Source organism: Physeter macrocephalus, chromosome 16, assembly GCF_002837175.3.
Source record: "Physeter macrocephalus isolate SW-GA chromosome 16, ASM283717v5, whole genome shotgun sequence".
Classification (NCBI taxonomy): domain Eukaryota; kingdom Metazoa; phylum Chordata; class Mammalia; order Artiodactyla; family Physeteridae; genus Physeter; species Physeter macrocephalus.
In genome coordinates, this window is record NC_041229.1 from 36,155,321 (window position 1) to 36,175,623 (window position 20,303).

Here is a 20,303-nt window from a genome sequence, read left to right on the forward strand (position 1 = left end):
TCTCTCCCTGTCTTTGACTATGACTGAGTTCTTTCACCTCTAAGTGATAATATCCTCCTAACCAGGTTTTTATAAGATTATGTAAAATAATATAAATAAAAACATTTTTTAATCACTCTGACAGTCACTTTTCGCAGTTCTATCTGCCTTTTTAGTCATTTAGTAAATCCTTGGAGACAAATATAAAATAATTGGTTTTTCTTGTTATACAGACAATAAACTAGAGAAAATTAGCTGTTTAGAATCTTCTGTCGTCCTGTTAAATGTATCAAACATCAGCCTTTGTTTTTTAGGCCTTTTTAAATAGCCATTTTTGATGATTGAAATGTATTGCTAATTTTCTATTGAGATTTTACAAACCCTGGATAATGTTTGCTATTATATTGAAGTCATTGCTTTCATACAATCAATATTTTCGCAATGCAATTTTTATATTTATTTTTCCGGAAGGAAGATAATTTCAGAACTCTAGATTACTCATGCTGTATGAAATGACCTTTTGGTTTTGGTTTGTCTGTTTCCACCCTTCCCCATGGGAAAAACGGTATCAATAAGAGAAAAGATTTAGCACTGAAGGATAGTCCATTATACAATCCTATGACATGTGAACAAAATTTAAAGAAGGATATCTATTTCCTTTTCATACCACTCACTCTTCTGTCAGCTTAAAATTTTAAATCTAAAATATATCAACAAAGAGCTGTTTAGCGTTATATAAAAAGAAATACACTTCAAGACATTTTCCCTAATGCTCAGAATTTAAGAAATGTATTTATAGTTGAAAATATTTACAGTTTTCATTTTTATGCTATTAAAAATTATAACTTAATGAAAAGTAAATTATCTAGAGTCATTTTTGTGGAGCCCTATATTGAGGGCACAGGACAAAAATCTCCAGAATTAACAGAGCTCCCATAGCAACGGTTGCCACGGGCTCTCCTGATGTAAATTGGACAGCACCCCCGACTCCATATTAGGTAAAATAGTCACCATATAGCAATCTGACCAATCATCTAACGCCATCCTTTCAGCAGGAATTTTCTTTGTCTTGAAGCTATAAATGTTGGCTACTAGTCCACAAAAAGGGGTCGACTCTCCCTGGTTTATCAGGAAGTTGGCCTGCTGTATTTGCAGAGCCCCTCACTAATTCTGCTCTTTGTTCTCAATAAACTCACTCCGTTCTAAAATACTTTGTGTCTGGAAATTCTTCTTCCAACCCACGCATGGACCATGAAAATTTTGTTAATACATTGGTTAAACTGTGGCTCAGTGGTTTTTTGGTTTGCCTTTCTTAATATTCATAATATTCTTAATATCCTTGACCTCATTAAAGTATTTTAGAAACATTTTGGCTAAAGTTTATCTAGATCCTTTAAGCTCACTTCTCCTTTTTTGGCTATGCTTTATGTTGGAAAAAAAAAAAAAAAAAAAAGACACAGAGCCCAGACAGTGTTTAATGAGACTATGAAACCACCAGTTAATGACTTGCCAATTTATTCAATTATGTTTCAGAATAAGTCCTTTCTTTGCCTTTTATGGCTTTTCTTACAGCAAAAAAGAGAAAGAAGATAAATGGAAACATTGAGAGAATATGTCTTTAGATAGATCAATTTGAAAAACAATCCCTCATAACTTCCTTTTATTAAAAGACAAACATGAGAAAAAATAACTATGGAAAAAATTAGAAAAATGTTTTTCATTTACGTAAATTTATAAACACAAAACACAGTCAGACCACAAATGCAATGCTGAAAACAAATGTATTGAAATAAATATCTGACTTCATTGGGGTAACAGATGCTTGACTAATTCTAGATCTCAACAAGGATGTGAAAACAGTAGGCAATTAAGTCACCCCATGATGTGTCAGAGCTTGAAATTTCTAAAAGATGCAGTTCACTGAATTGCTAGCTTAATTGTGTGAACTGTTGTTGTTATTAAAACTTGATTTTTAAAACTTTCGCTATTACATCACCACCTACAGCTTAAAGTATAGTAATTATAGTTATAATTTTAAAACTATACATTGAAAATCTAACAATTCTAATAATAAAATATGAAATTGAAAGGACATCTGTAAATTATAGAAAAGAATTATTATGATTTTGCTCCAAATCATTTTTTTGGAGGGGTGGTGGTGGGGTGGGGTAGAGGTTCTTGTTTCTTTTTTTCCAGAGTCATTCTCATTGTTTTCATGTTTCAGGGACTGCTAAGGCTGGTTACATAAATGCGTTAATGTAGGTAATCTAATTGTTTCAGATTAATCTGATCTCAATTAAATTACTTAGAAGACAGATACAACATGGACTATCCTGCCAGTAAGCTTAAAACCTAAATTACCAACAAAAAGAACTTTCTGTAATGGGAAGTCAAAGGGGATAAAGTATGAACTGCAAAAAAGGAGAATCTAAACTATTCAGTATTCCTCTTCCAGAAAATATTCACTACGTGTCTATGGACTAACAGATAGGTAAACCAAGTAACTGATTGAATGCTAGCACAAATATTAATTCTGAAATGTCAAGAATTAAACCCCCTAGAGAAATGGTATTCACATACAAGTTTTTCTCTTAATGCTCATGAACTCTTTCTTTGCCTCTGTCTCCCCTTTCCCTTCTCAGCCTCCTACCACACCAGATTAATTACACCACTTTCACCTAGAAGTTTCTGAACCTTCTGGGTGGCAAGGTGTGCCCCTTGCGTTAAGAGGTAACACATGTCAAATATGTTTCCATGCTTTAATAGGCTACACTCAAACCAAATGCAGGGAACTTTAAACATGCACTCCAAATTCAAGGAAGTCTTCAAAGCTCAGAGAAGGAGCTCTGATACGGATCACTGGCAAATTTATATCATGATTTTCATTGTTGCTAATGGTAGTAGCTTTGGGGAAAGACACATGGAATTGGCAACCTGGATTTTTTGGTAATTCATACTTATGGTTTCTTAGCCTTTTTGCTATTTTGCTATCTCTATGTGGGGCTTTTCTGATCTTTTGGTTCCATCTTCCCCTCTATTTTATTTTTTAGAACTCCCTGAGTAGTGCCTCCAGAAGGACCTGAACTTTTCATTATGGGAGGTGTCCCCCCTTGGCAAACCCCAGGGCATAAGAATAGGAGGAGTAGAAGGGGGAGATGGGGCAGGCTGATTTTACTTGCCTAGGTTAAAGGAGTTTGGCTAATACAAAGGTAACTCATGAAATTTGGGACAAAAGCACAAACAATAATAGTAGTTATTTGCCACATTTGACAGATGTATTCTCAGGACCTAGCACCCTCAGGATCTTGTATCAGGGGTAAATGGCAGGTGTCTCTCTTTGTTTCTAGCTCTCTCTTTCTTTACACACATACACACACACACGCACACACACACACAGGAAATTTTGAGTATTTGATATGAGACAAATGTTTAATTCACAAATAGTGTTTGTTTACATATTGTGTTAGTAATTTGGACAGTTCAACAACATTCAGCCCTTTTATTTCAGTTTGTGAGTTGATGAGCATACAATTCGCTACTCTATATTTTTTTTTTTTTTTGCCTACCAAGGTGTCTGTCATTATTCCATATTGTGGCTGCCTTTGGTCTATTAATCTGGTCCCCAGTGTGAGGAAAAAAACCACACAAAAAAGAGACATCAGCCAATCCATTACATATATATCAAATATATATATTGTATGATGAATTAGAAAGTCTTTTGCTGTTTTAAGCAACTGAAATTTTGGCTTTGTTTGTTTCCATACAATAATGTAGCCTATCCAGACAGTTATATACGTGAAGAAAGTATGTTTGGATCTTAAAGACTACTGCAAGTAGGTGAAAATATGAACATAAGTTACTTTTACGGGCTTAAATGCAAACTAGTAGAGAATGTATTAATAGAGATAGGATGCTTTGAGGTAACATCATAGAATTAAATTTGATTATTAGTGTCAAAAATGTACATGTTAAGCTCATATAGTACATCTATATTTTCTCAAATAATAAAGTGGGGAGTAGATGATGGTGGTTTTCATGTAAAAGGTAAAAATATTGTGTTTCATAACATTCCCAAATTAAATCACAGAAGTAATATGATAAATGAAAACATTAGGTATTTGCACAAGGGAGATAACAAGAAAGCACATGAGGGAAACCAAAATAACTGGAAAACGACATACTGTATGATACATCAAAGCGGTGAATTTTAAGTGGTTCGTGAAAACACAATCTTCAAATTTCTCTCAAAATAAGTTCCCTTGAGTCCTATGTGTGAATGTGCTTCTAACAAATCCCTTTTCCCCCTTTAAAATGATAACACTGTTCCTCATTTCCATGTACTTGGCTAAACATTATTTTGGGCAACAACTGTTGAGACAATTTCATTTCATTAGTTCTATATTGCAAATGTTGTGCAATAAGAATCCCAAAATATGAGTGAGTTTTATTAAAATGATGTTGCATGATTTTTTCCCAAATGCTGTTCTTGGAAACTATGGAAAAACCTATTTAACACTGTCAACCACACTGGTGCATATTTGCTGTGCATAAAGCAACCTACTAGAATTTGATAATGTAGAAATTTGAATTATTCCTTATAAATTTTCAAGTCAAAAAAATAAAATATACTTTATCAAATTATTTTTCTTTATTTAAAAATAAGCAATGTATTTTAGATACATTCAAAACCATAATTTGACTACTGGAAAAAATCTAGATAAGAGTTTGATATGATATGGATGAAACTACTTGAGTTTGGTACAATTTCTCACTTAGTTATAACTCTGTGAGCCCTTTGTAGGCAATGAGTCCTGATAGAATATATCCTTGCTTCACTTTAATTTCACCCCTTGTATGAATTATCTTTTGTTTACATACTATCAGTGTACTATGCACCTCATTAATTAAGGTGGTTAAAGTAGATTATTTTAAAAGTTCTTTCCTACCTCTAGTATTTAAAATATTTGTATTGTCTTCTGTCCCATGTTTTACACTATACTTAGAAAAGTTAACAGTGTTAGAATGCACAGATATTGCTGGCTGCACATTGACTGTTAAATTTTTATCTTCCTTTTGCTTCATGTTTTGTATTTGGAATCATCTCTCTTCTGGACTGATATGTGGAAAAATTTTCATGAACAAATAGAACAGATACATCTTGTTATCTGATCATTATTCTGCCTGCACTGTTTTGTCTCAATGTAGAAAAAGCTATTGTCCCAATCTTTTGCTACAACTTAAAAAAGAAAATGCATCAGCGCAAAGTACAGAAACACACTGATTCAGTGAGTATGCCATCCATTAAGAAAACCTTCCCAAGCTCTTTGGAAACACGGGAATCCAAACAACTTTTCCAGCCATTTATCAAAGATCATAAATGTATCATTTCAAAAAAAAATGAAATAGTAAGCACTAAAGTTAGAGAAGTACACCAATATTAAGCAATTTTCTCTCATTTATTCAACTTCCCCTTACATTCTTCTGAGGAAGAAAGAAAAAAATTGTGTACACTTATCCTGCTTGATACCAAGAAGGAGTAGCGTGAAAACAAATAACAGAGTGTAATCAATTAGAGCACAATGTGTAAATGTTTCTTATTAATTTGATAACTTGAAGAATTTCTAATTTTACAGAATGCATACATTATATGTGGGTTTACATAATTCAGAAAAATTCTTTACATTTACTCTCCCATATTTTATTGATACATTTGGCTTTATGAGCGATCATAGAAAATTTATGCAACCATCACTAAATGTTTTAGTAATCCTAAAAATAATGGTATTATAAATGTGTGAATTTATTTAACAAACATACAAAATGTCTCAGACTCATTCTGAGCTGATCTGCATCTAGCACCCTTTGAAATTTTTTTTCAAATGAACTTTTTATCTTTTTTTTTTTATATCTGTGTTTCTCAAATATATTCTGTGGTGATTATCTACATAGGACCTCAAAACTCAAGATATTACATCAAGGTAAACTATTTTTGTCTTTTTCTTCTTTAAAACTATTTTAGTATTTCAGTTATATATATTTAATCTGGTGACCATATCCTATTATCTCCATATCTCTGTCTCCTCAAATTAATATATATGTCTTGTCAATCATTGTTCAATCTTCTTGCTGTATAAGACCAATGACATGGAAATTTTTGTGATTTACAACACTTATCTTATTCCATTAATTTTTGCATCTTCAATTTCAGTTCCTGGCTGCCTCCCAACTCTGTCTAACTAAATTGTTTGAAGATGACTGTTGGATATCTAGGTATTCATTATTTCTGGAAGCTGTCTCCTACCTTTCAACCTTTACATGATATATACAGCTGTCAAAAACCTGGACATAATCCCAAGCACTGAGTTTTCTATGAAGAAACATATTAAGGCTGTCACTGGGATACTTCTTGAGAAAAGAACTAAGAGATGCTATATAATGGTCACAATCTTAATCAAACTCTGAGTTTCAGTACATTAATTAATAAAAGGGAAAAGTGCCATGTTTATGTTTTAAGTTCAATGAAAGTAAATTATTTTTCTATGACCTATTAACAGATACACCACTGAAATTTTCAGGCTTGTTCCTCTAGAGTGCAATTTTACTGATATTTCCAATAAGCATGAAGAACTGAAAATTTGGAAGGGGTTCTGAATCCTCTAAAAATATAAAACATGTCAAAATGGCCTTCGGAGAACATGTCAAATTCATTTATGTTCTTGAAGGTTTTCTTCTTTTTTTGAAACCTGGTAAAGGCAATGAGAGCCATATAAAATGGCATGTTTATTCATAGTTTGATTTTGTGTATAATTTTAATAGCTCTCATTTCAAATATCAAGCAATACCTAATTCCCTTTCAAAGAAAATTTGATTTGTAATTGCCTCATTGATCTTTAATCTTTGAAGTTGTTGGAAATCTCATAGGAATTAAGTAACTCCAACCCCCTAGTAGACATCCATCCACATTCTCAACCATTTTATTTGCTGGAGAGATTTTTTCATTAATCATAAATTGACCTGACGTGTAGAAACCCAGAAAACCTCAAAATTGTGTTTTGCATATTTTAAGTTAAATTCTAAAGATATTTTAAAAAATCAGCTTAAATCATGTCCTCTAAAATTAAAATAATTTATACTAAATAACATCAATTAATAAAATGGAGCTCTCAGTTATCAATAAGGAAGTGACATTGATTTAAGGCATGTTTTTCTATCCATTTTACAATACTTGTACATAAATCTTCACCCTTATTTCACTTGTCATTTCCTCAAATACTTCCAGATTTATTTGAAAGTATGAGACACAAAAGTCTTAGTCCAATTCAAAAGAAGATGATAGCACTATGAATATAAAGGGACCTAACAGACCTGGTGGCCTAATCCCCAAAGTCACAGATGAGGAAAGTGACTCCTAAAAATGTGATTTCCTTAATATCCCAAAGCTATTGCAGGTCAAAACTGGAACTAGGACCCAAGTATTTTTATTCATCCTAGCACTCTTCCTATAATTACACCAAGGACAAGAACTAACAGCTACAATAAAGTTTTTACATACTGGAACACTCATCTGTAACAAACTGATTTCTAAGGTGTATATTTGTTTATCTTTATTATTAAGTTATGGAGGCATATATATGATATATATGACATATATGATAGATATATGTTATGTAATTTTAAAACATTTACAAATGTATTGAAATATATAATTTTATAATATTTAGTAAAACTACTACACAAATGTTTGCATAAAGTCATTATTGTTGCACAAAATTACATGTTTTATCAGCTACATCTAGTCTTCATTATATAAATAATTGGTTTGTTCTAAAAAATGTCTTTGAGATTGGTAACCTTATTAATGCATGGAAGCATCTTTGGAATTGTTTCTCTGTAATAAAAAATAGATCCCAAACAGTGAATAATTGAATAAAATGTAATAATGCAAAGGGTTCATCTAGTCATTTACCCGTTCTTTCAATCAGCAGATAGTTTTAAGTGCCCATTTACCTGTCACCATTGCTAGATCATATAAAAACAGTAAAAAGCAATGCTGATACCAGAATTATGATGGGAGTATTAAATATTAATCAAGCAACCAGTGAAATAAATATTTTCAAACTGTGACAAATTCAAGGAAGGCAAAGTACAGTGTGCTAAAAGACAACATAACAGAGAGATCTGACCTTGTCTTGGGGATCAGAAAAACTTTTCCTGAGAGAATGTTGGTCCATCTCACACTTGAAAGATGGCATAAGAGGTGCATTTTAAGCTGGAGTCGTGTCACACATGCATGTGCATGTGTGGCAGCAGTAGTGGCAGGATATTGGGGTCCAGACAGACAAATCAGGACTAGAAAGGACAATGGGCTTGAAGAGGGGAATGTAGGGTGTAGTCTAACCTTAATGAGGCACTGTCAGAGGACGGGGTGAGGGGTGGACAGAATCATGAGATGTTTAGAAAGATAATATCATATATTTAATGGAAAGGATTTTGTGATTGATTACACACTGAAGGTAAATCAAAGGAGAGGCTTAAGAATTATCCTTAAGTTTTGACCTTTTAAATGGATGTTAATAATATCATCAATTTTCCTCATATCCACCATGATTTTAGTAAAAATATCATATATAGCAGATTTGAATGCTAAAAAATTCATTATTAGTTTATGAAATAGTTATTTTTATCTTCTAATAATCATTAAGTTATAATTATCTTCTAATTATCTCATAACAGTAGTAACTTTGTGGATCATGCTTGAATACAGAGAAAAAGAAAGAAGGGATTAATAAGAACTTTCAGCTGATATTGCTTAGGGAAATCTTCAACCATGACACAAGAGAACCTAGTGAAGTATCCAACTGCATGTGATTATACGCAATTTATAAATTGCTCTTTATCCTGTCATAAATGCATTTCCACTTCATAACTTGGAATGGATGACTGTTTGAGCTTTTCAAAAGCAAAAGTTATTCTTAGCAATTTAGTGCTTTGAAAGAACCAAAGTTGACATTCATACACTTCTTGGCTAAAAAAAAAAAAAAATGTGACTCCTGAAAGACCTTCAGCCAATTCCAGAACCACTATATTTGCTTGATTTTCATTTTCATCTTCATTGGATGGAAGGTTCAAGAAGGTCAAATGAAGGAGGGTACAGGCAGACAAGGTATATTAGAGTCCTTTAAGAAAGATCACCAATAATTTTTGAAGGTCAGGTGAGTTATTACATCTTAGTTTTGATTTTGATTTAGAAGTAGAATAAAAATCTAATAAAATAGTGAAAAACCAAAGTAAAAATAAAATAATTTGCTGGCTGTTGTAAAGACAGGAAAAGGAGAGGGAAAGGGTGGGGGCAGGGAGAGCAAGAGAATATACATAAATATAAGGTAGCCATACAAAAATGTTTTGGAGGAAAGGGAAAGAAATTAAAAAGGGAAAAGAAGTGAAATTACTATATAATGTGTATGAAATTACTATATAATGTGTATGAACTGTACATATATTCTGGTAGGCTCCATAATTTGTGCTTGTGGAACAATTCTAAATACTCTAAGCATACTAGAATGTTTAATAACATGCTTGAAGGATTTCCAAACTCAAAATTATGTTACACAAGTCACCTATAATTCCAATCTTAATATTTCTACATCATAAGAACATCTCACAATGTCTATAAATACATCTGTACCTATCATAGGGTCACTCATTTTTTTTTTTTTTTTTTTTTTGGCTGTGCTGGGTCTTTGTTGCTGCACACGGGCTTTCTCTAGTTGCAGCAAGTGGGGGCTACTCTTCGTTGTGGTGCCCGGGCTTCTCATTGCGGTGGCTTCTCTTGTTGCAGAGCATGGGCGCTAGGCACATGGGCTCAGTTGTTGTGGTACACGGGCTTTAGGGCACACGGGCTTCTGTACTTGTGGTTGCAGACTCTAGAGTGCAGGCTCATTAGTTGTGGCCCACAGGCTTAGTTGCTCCATGGCATGTGGGATCTTCCCAGACCAGGGATCAAACCTGTGTCCCCTGCATTGGCAGGCAGATTCTTAACCACTGCGCCACCAAGGAAGTCTCCCACAGGGTCACTCTTTAATTACATGTTGCTATGTTTGGATTATTTATTGTCCATATTGTGTTTTTAAATAATTATAAGGTAAATGTCTCACATGTTTCAGTTAACATCTAATACTGTTTTGGTGTAAGCTTGCTGTTAGGCCATATCCCTTCCCTTTTAGAGCAACTAAGCATCCTGCTACACATCAAAATGCATGACCAGATCTACAGAACATTCTAACTGCAAATATCATTGCATTGTATGACTTCTCAGTTGCAGGAGGAAAAATAAATGCTGTACATTGATCAAAATTTTGTGGTGCATCCATAATGTGTTCATGGTATTTCCATCAAGAACTAATATTTTACTTCATCTTAAAACAAAAGATGTCTCATTTATTCCACCAGTAACCCATCGAGGAATTATCCTCTTCACCATTTTTAGAGTTGGGGGAAATGAGGTTAGGGAAGCTAAATAAAAGTCCAACATCATGGAAGGTAGTATGTATCATGTGGAAACAAGAGTGTTAAAAGCTTAGGTTTTATTGTTTGTTTATTTTTCCACCATAAAGAAATTGGGAAAACAAATTAGTAATGAATGCATGTGCACACATACACATAGACTAATCTAAAGATTCAGAAGAACTGAAACATGAGCATACATAAAAGCAAATCAGATAAAGGGTAAATATATAATTTTTCCTTCTAGAAGCATTTTTTTGCAGGAGAGGGAAACGTTTTTGTCCCTTTTCCTCACTGCTAGAAATTAACAGATTTAATTTCAACCTGAAACTTTTTTCCCCAATATACCAAGAGATATTTTAATAATTTCCAAGCATGATATGGAAGTCCTCTTATGTGTTGAAATATGAACATATAACTACTGTCCCCTTGCTTTACTAATAAAGTAGTTGGCCTCATATGGCTATCCCAGTGAGCATAAAATGAAATACATATTCATATATCCTCTATTTACTAATTTATAAGGCAGGCATTGAATATTTAATGTCTGTATGAGTTAATAGAAAAGCTATAATGCCAATAAAATGCATAGGCTATTCTTGAACTACTCTTCATGTGCCTACCTCTCTCACAGCAATCTATCTGCAGGAGATGTAATAAATAACGACTGGGATTTTAAAAGGCCTTACATTTTCTTTAGCTCAAGAGCCTCTAATAAAAAGCATCTGTTCAATATCCAAGATTTCTATGACGTAGCATTATCTAAAATGTTGGATTACTTGCTAGAGAATCAGTGCAGAGTTGATATCATTTTTTAAAATCAAATTCCTTCTGATTTCAACCTGAAAAAATTCTAGTATAAAGTTCAGATATCTGTCACTAATTTCTAATGAGCACCTCTTTTCATTAAATCTCTAACTTAGCCTGCTGGAGTGACAAATGGTATGGGCACATTCATGAAATTTTAACTGACAGAAAGTAGGAAACTACCTTGGTTAAAGTAGCAAAGGACAAGTAGAGAGCAGAACTCATATGTTTGATATATCTTTTCTGTAAATACCAAAGATTTAAGTCAAAATGGGAAGATTGCAGTTGAATATTTCACTTTATACCTCTGCATGTGGCATCTGTGTGCCTAAGGCTTCCACTCCAAACCATAGATTTATTTGTAGTGTTTGAATCTCTAAAGATTCCTCTCTGTGATTCATTCCCCTCTCAACTGCTCTGTAGAAAACTAAATTCTTTTTCACTTTCTACAGAAAGTTTTTTATCAACAATAACACAACAGTACAGAGATTATTGCTTTCAGCTGCATGGGCAGATGTAGGTACACTCATGTCTAACTTGCTAATTGAATAGATCTATAAATTATCTGAGTCACAAATAGACATCCTGCAAAAGAAGTAAATGGCATGCTTGAATTAGCTTTCCTATACTCCTCAATCTCTTACATTTTTTAAACTTTCTTAACAGACTAGCAGCACTTCATATTTCTGTTATTTCTGTTTGGTTTTCTCTTTTCAGTTGTTTTAAAAAATAATTTCTCTTGGTTTTATAATTTTATTGTTAAAGTCAAAACTACTGTAGTTTACTTTAAAATCAATGTTAGAGAAAATTTTTACTGAATATATGCTGCTGAATATGTGTTTCAGTTCTGTGTTGGCCATCCTCTTATTGCTTGTTAGTATTTTTAAAACTATTTTCTTAAAATATTCTGTAAGATGAATATCTTGCCCTCAGGAAGATTAAACTTACATTTTTAATACATAGTTAATACTTTGAGATTGTGGGGTCTTTTCTTAGGTAATTCCAGTCTTATTTGATTCAGGATGCCATATTTGAATTCTACCTTTGGGAAAACTGAGGTATAGAAATTGTTTTGGGCTATAGTCTCAAATTTTTATATGATTAGATAGAAATCCTACACTAGGCATATAAAATTCCATTAATGCCTCTATTGTCTGAAGGGCATAATTTGGTAGGAGGTTTAAAAAAAAGTGGAAGAGATGTTGATTGTTTCACTTGTATTCTACCAAAATCTCGACACTTTGCACTGTGGAATTTTATCACCTAAAATCAAATGTCCTTAAAATTCTACTACTATGTCTCACTTAGGAGAAATTATAATTTATGTACAAAAATAAGATTTTTTGAAGTTATAAAATTTGTATTTGACAAACATATTTACTCAGTTATTGTTAAGCAAGTTCAAATGAGTCACTTAACCTCTCAAAGCTTCACTTTTTATTGTCTGCAAAAAGGCACAAATAATGGTCAGTGCCTAGATCAATTCCTGGGATTTAGTGTGCATTTCAGAAGTGTTTTCTCACAGATTTCCTTCTCAGAAACATTGTAAGAAAAATTATAATAGATTAGTAGATTAATGTATTTTTTCTAGTGGCTTAAAACAACAAGGTATGGTTCTCATTTTTACTGCATGTTGATTATGCATTCTCTTGGTTTTATCCTCTGTGCAATCTTCATTCTGTGGCCCAAGGTTATAGAATATCACCAATTTGAGCATTGCTGATTGTCTTAGTCTGTTCTGGCTTCTATAACAAATACAGGGTGCTACAGACTGAATAGCTTACAAATAACAGAAATTTATTTCTCAAAATTCTAGAGGTAGGAAAATCCAAGATCAGTGTGACAGCATAGGCACATTCTCCTGGTATCCCTCTTCCTGGTTAGTAGCTGGCACCTTCCTGCTGTGTCCTCACTTGATGGAAGGGGTGAGGTATTTCTGTGGGTCCTCTTTTATAAGGGCACTAATCCCACTCATGTAGGTTGCCACATTCATGTAGGCCCCTCGTAAAAGCCCCAGCTCCTAGTACCATCACCTTCAGGAGTTAGAATTTCAACATTTGAATTTCGGGGGAACACAGACCATTGCACTAGTTGGTTTTACTCAAAGATCAAAGCCAGAAAAATGATTATAAGTGTTGATGGTAAAAGCGAGGTGAAGCCACAAATGGGAAGATAATAATATCAGAAGTCATGTAGGTAAATAAGGTGATTTTGACAAGAAGCTCAGGAATGAATAAATGAGTGTCTAAGGGGGTGACTAATATGGCAGCCTGTATAAAGCTTAAGGAAATTATGCAGTATTTGATGCCAGGTATTAAATCTGTCTTGATTCCTGAATTAAATCTTCCCAGAGATGGGCAGGAAGATATTTGGAACATTTTACATGGAAACCAGGGTGCCCGGGATGGTACCTTCAGCCCATCCTCCTAAAAATACACCAGATATAAGAATAATCTATGGAGTCCCAGATCTCCCATATACTATCATCTTAATATAGGTCATTGACTATTTCCACCCATTGCTTTAAGGATGTTATAAATGACCAAACCAAGGTAAGCAGTTAATGTATTATGTTCAGTTGTGTCCTCCAGAAAGCAAATGCCAGCCTGGAGTTAGAAATACAAGGAATATCTGAAATAATGCCTGTTAAGCATAAAGGAGAGTGGGAAAAGTAGTAGGTAGGTAAACCTTCAAATTGCAATGCTAGTCCGATACATGTGAATGGAGAGGGGGATGGAAGGAGGATTGAGTTGGAAGTGTCTCACTATTTTTTGCAGCTGAGAAAATCCCCTTCAGCCCAACAGGGAGCTCAGGTGCACAGATTATCTAAAGAGGAGCTTTGCATTGGGCAGAAATGGCCAGACCCTAGTACTTTACCAAGTTCTGTCATTAGCTAAGGCTAATGAAGAGCCTGGACTCAGCTCAAATTCTGCAGTGGGTCTCAAAGTTGCTGTAGCTGGAGCTGCCAATCAAATTACTTCTCACATCTGATTGGCAGGTTCCTTTCCTTAAAGGAGCCACGTGACAAACTTCCATGGTGTCCAAACATGCCTACAATGTTCTATAGTTCTGGATTAAGTTCTGAGCACTATATTTTATAAAAGGTATACACAAATGAAAGTGGCTACAGAGAGCTGGAATCAGAGTAGACAAAAGAATGAAGAAATAAAGGATCTTTAATCAGGAGAATATTAAAATGTCTGATAGTGCCAAATATATAAGAAAAACGATAGGTAGGGGAAAAAAAGAGCATATTTATCAAAGATTGTAAGATCCAGTTCCATCAAAGAATGAACTTTGCAACCATGTGTGTTTCCCAACAATGACAGTTTTAGAAAGTAGTGACGTTCTCATCCCTAGAAATACTTAAGCAGAGGTTAATTTACTACTTGCCAAAGATATATATGGGTTGGCTGTACCATGAGAGGCTGATCTAGATGCTTTACACTCTCAACATTCACTGTTGTTCTATGAGTTTTCTAGACTTAACTATTGCCAAGTTTGGAGAAAGCCTCTTTATTTCCCCCACATTATTATTCTCTTTATGAGTACTGAACAATTACAAAGCCGAGAAAGCTTTTTGTAAGTTGTCACTGAACTCCTGAAACTGCAATGTAATGCCACATTATACAGTTGTGAATTACATCTCATGAGATTTATAGAAAGAAAAAATTGATGTCATTCTTTGTGCACCAAGTGTTTTATGCATGTGATCTCATTAGTCCTCAGGGCATTCCTATAAGGTAAGTTGGAGGGCAGGTATTCTTCCTTTTCCTCATTATGAAGACAGCAAAATGAGCAGGAATAGCATGAGACTGGCTCAGAGTTCTCTGTAATTCTGGGATATAGCTAGACATAGAAGTCAAGATTTCTGTTCCAAAATATAAATGGACAGTTCTAAAATTGTTCCTCAAAATCTGTAACTTAAAATACAGTCAAATACAATCTAAGAATAATGTGGGAAAGAAGCAGTATTCACCCTATGGCCCCTAACCCACACTCAGGATGAACTTCCATTAGCCTCTACATGAAGTGTAACTGATGTAGGCTGATGTGATGTGATTCTGGGTTTTAATAGAAATACTCACTAGATCTCAGAATATAAAGCTATAAAATCATAATCTCTCCTCTGAGTTAGAATGGTAGAATAAATTAAATGGTGAGCCAGAGAAATAGTTTGCCATATAACTCGACCTGGCAAAACACAGATGCCATTATTATCACTAATTAATGTGATCACCCACCATGCATTAGGTACTGCTTTTTGCAACCAAACAAAAACAAAAAACAAAACAAAAAAACAAACAAAAAAAAAGCCAAGCAGACAGAAGACAGCAGGCCTGGGTAGTGTTTAAAAAAAGAAGGAGAGAAAAATAATACATGAGAGGGGAAAACCCTACTTAATTGGAAGTGGGAAGACCTAAGTTTTTATTGTGTCTTTGCCACTAACATTCTCTGTAACCTTGAGCCGTCTACTTAATATCCTTGTATATAAGTTTCCTATTTTGTAAAGTGTGAATTAATAAATGATTCTGAGGTCCATCTAGTTCTAAGATTCTATTAATGATAACTCATATCCTTTTACTTTTATATTTTAAAGACTCACATCCTGAACTACTCCACCTTGACTGATAGGCTCCTGAGGATGTCATTTACAATATCAGTCCTTCCAAAGTACAGTAATCCTGCATTTTAGTTAACAAAGTGGATCCTTTAAGCTCAAGGCACAATAAAGTTATTTTCTATGGTATACTCTGATATAAATTTTTCTTGTTTAGCAGATGTTATTTAAGGGACACAACCATATGAGGAGACTTATGAGAGACTTGAAATCAAGCAGAAATGGTGCCAGGTGAAACAATTTGAGACTAGAGGATGCACTCATTTCTCTTTCAGAGGTATGTTTCAGGAACGGAAAGTCAGAATCATAGCCAGATTCTAGTGAAATATCACAGAAATATAAATAACTTTGATATTTGGGATGGTAAGTAATATAAGTATAAGTAATATAAAACTAAACAACTGTTATGTATTAACATGGAAAACACAATAAGTCAGGAGAAATGGGTTTCAGTCCCATTTCTCACTTACTTATGAGGCACTGGGAAGTTTTTTTATTCATCCATTCACCTGTGGTACAATATTATTGAGTAGCTACTATGAGGAAAGAACTCTTAGAGAATCGGATGAGAGTGAACAACAGCTATTTTATAAAAGACTTTGCTTAATATTTAGCAGACAAGTGGGTCTTGGTTTCTTTGCCTTTTAAAAACAAAGACAACTTGCAATTTCCTCTATGAAAATGAGAGCTTGGAAGTAGTCACCCCTGTGGTAACAACAAGAATAAAGCTGAACAAATTGAAAAACAATGGCTCTTCTTATATCCATTAAATTAAGGTCACAGGACAAGTCACAACTCCAGAAACTGAAGAAAAAGGTGGATACAGAGAGTCACAATTTACCTGGAGCCCCAAAGTGGAAACCTGCTGCTGGAGCCAGTACCAGCAGGAACAATTAAACTGTAATTGACAAAATACTGGAGCCTCAGGGTAGATTAGCTTTAGCATCACTGTAATGATGACTCTCTTGTTGTTAAAAGTGTAGACTAGCTTGAGCATCACTATAATGATGAATATGTTATTGTTAAAAAAGAGTAAGTGGGTAGGACTTAAGCATGATGGCAGTATATGACATCACTTGTTTTTTCCCTCCTACCTGAAAAACAGAAATTTGGCACTCATCCACAAACAAAAATGTCTCTGTGGGAACTGTGGGATCCAGCACCACACCCAAGATACCTGGGAGGAATCTAGCCCACCTATGCATCATGTAATAGATAGACAGAGTCGGTACAGGCTGTGGGCCCTTCAGTAGCCTGTAACCAGTTCCAGCCCCTCTTGGCTGTGGTCTAGGAGAACCTGGAGAGCACCGACTTGGGCAGTCACCCGCATATGAGAAAGCCTTTGTGGATGTCTAGCTTTCCAGAGAAGTTCCAGCACTCCATTTGAGCAAAAATATACAAGTTTCAAAGCATTGGAGTGATAAGAGGAAGAGTTTGACTTTGGCTGTCTCACTCCTTTCCAGTGGCAGTGCAGCTTAGGGCTAAATGAGACTTTCTGAGTTGATTTCTCCTGCAGGAAAAGGGAGAGCAGATGAATGAACGCCTGGCTTCCCCACCTGTCCTGGATGCTGCCAAAGAGACTCATTTCTCTCTCACAGCATCTAGAGTACTAAATCGGGAGCTACATGGGAGGAGGGAAGATACTGGGAGAGCAGCAGATAAGATACACCAAGGGCATTAAGGGGACATGATTTCTGCTGACTGTATTGTGGACTCCACCAGGAAGCCCACCCACAAGTCTCTGGGAAAACCTCACCCATGGATTCCTCCAACTGGCCCATAGACACCCCTAGAAATATATTTGCCTCACTCACACTTTCACCACTCTGTGGCTTGCTCCCTATGCACATTCACACGGCAGTGATAAAAGTGAGCTTTAAAATGTGGCCAAGGAGAGACCACAAACTTGAGTTATAGCACTACCTTCATGAAAACAAAAGAGAGACTATCAATAGCTGACACAGTGCAATGTAGGATCAAGAGAAGACGTACAAGCCAGTTTAAGAATTCTGTCACAAGAGGGAGCAAGAAACATGAAGCAGGTGTATCTACACAATGTCCAAGAAAGCCTCAGAATCACTAGCAGGCCTGATGGAAGGTATTTCTCCCCTGAAAGCAGTTAGTAAAGATTGGAAGGAATGACTACTACTTCAAATGTAGAGACAACATTGCAAACCTCCAAAGAACATGAAAAATCAAGGAAACATGGTACTGTCAAAGAATCAATATAATCTGTTAGTAACCAAACCCAAAGACATGGAGATCTATGATTTACGTAATAAAGAATTAAAAACAGCTGTTTTAAGATAACGCAACAAGATATAAGAAAACACAAAAAGACAATTTGGTGAAATCAGAAAAAGATATACAAACAAAATGAGAAATTTAAGTCATTAAAAAAGCACCAAACAGAAATTCTGGAGCTGAAGAAGTCAATGAATGAAATGAAAAATGCAAAAGACAGCAGCAACAGCAGAATAGGTCAAACAGAAAAAAGTCTGTAAGTTAGAAAACAGGAACTTTGAAATACCCAGTTAAAAGAGAACAAAGAAAAATAATTTTAAAAAAGAGGGAGGAAAGTCTAAGTGATACATGAGATACCAAGAAAAGAACCCATATGCAAATTAATAGAGTTCCAGAAGGATAAGAGAGAGAGAGAAAGGGGCAGAATAATTTTAAATAATGGCTAAGAACTTCCTAAACCTAGGGAGAGATTTGAACATCTAAGTTCATGAAGCTAATAGACCATAAATTCATTCCAAACTATGTTCTCCAAGACACATTATAATAAAACTGTCAAAAATTAAGACAAAACAAAAGAAAAGAAGATTGTAACCTACAAAGCAGTGCCCATTAAGCTATCAGTGGACTTCTGAGCAGAAATTTTACAGGCCAGAAGAGAATGGAATGATATATTCAAAGTGCCAAAAGAAAAAAACAAACAAAAAAAACCTTCCAATCCTCTCTCTGGAATTGTTACCTTTAGAAATGAAGGGGAAATAGAGTTTTCCAGGCAAACAAAAGCTGAGAGAATTCATCACAACCAGACCTTCCTTACAAGGAATGCTGAAAGGAATTCTTCAGGCTTAAATGAAAGGACCCTGATTAGTGACATGAAAACATACGAAAATGTACAACACTCTAGTACAGGTAAATAAATAATCAAATTTAGAAAATCTAACGTTGTAATATGGTGGTGTGTTAACTATTTAACAATAGTCTAAATGTTAAAGGACAAGACTTAAAAATCTATAGCTACTATAATTTGTTAATGAGTACACAATATTAAAAGAGTTAAATTATGGCATTTAAAACATAAAAAGGGGAAGTTAAAGGGTAGAGTTTTGTATGTGATCAAAGTTAAATTGTTATCAGTGTAAAATAGACAGTTATATCTGTAAGGTATTTTATGTAAGCCTCATGGTAGTCCCAAAGCAAACACCTCTAATAGATTCACAGAAGGTAAAAGGAAGGGAATCAGGTATACTATTATGGAAAAACATTTATTCACAAAGTCAGCAGGAGGTAGAAAGGAACAAAGAACTATGAAACAGCTAGAAAACAATCTAAAGGATGGGTCTAGTAGGAAGATTGAACTAATAATCTAAAACTCCCCAACAACAACAACAAGCCCTGCACCAGATGGTTTCACTGGGGAATTGTAACAAACATATAAAGAAGAATTAACTCCAATCCTTCTCAAATTTCTCCAAAAAATTGAAGAGGAAGGAACACTCCTAAGCTCATTTTACAAGGCCAGCATTAACCCGATACCAAAGCCAGATAACGACACTGCAAGAAAAGACTATAGACTAATATGCTTGATGAACATAGGTGCAAAAATTCTCAACAAGGTATTAGCAAACTGAAATCAACAGCACATTAAAAGAAGTGTACACCAGGAACAAGTGGAATTTATCCCTGGGATATAAGGATGGTATGACATATTCAAATCAAGAAATATGATACAACAAGTTAATAAAATGAAAGGTAAAAATCATATAATCATTTAAATAGATGCAGGAAAAGCATTTGACAAAATACAGCATGCTTTCATGTAGAAAAATTAAATTGGACCCCTATCTTATACCATTCACAAAAATTTACCTGAAATGGATTAAAGACTTAAACATAGACCTAAAAATGTAAAACTCCTAGAAGAAAACGTGGAGGAGAATCTCCCTGACTTTGATCTTGGCAACAATTTTTTTGGAAATGACACCAAACCACAAGCAACAAAAGTAAAAATCAACTGGAAAGCCATCAACTAAAAAGCTTCTGCATTTTATTGGCATAGAGTTGCTTATAGTAATCTCTCATGATCCTTTGTATTTCTGCAGAGTCAGTTGTTACTTCTCTTTTTTCATTTCTAATTCTATTGATTTGAGTCTTC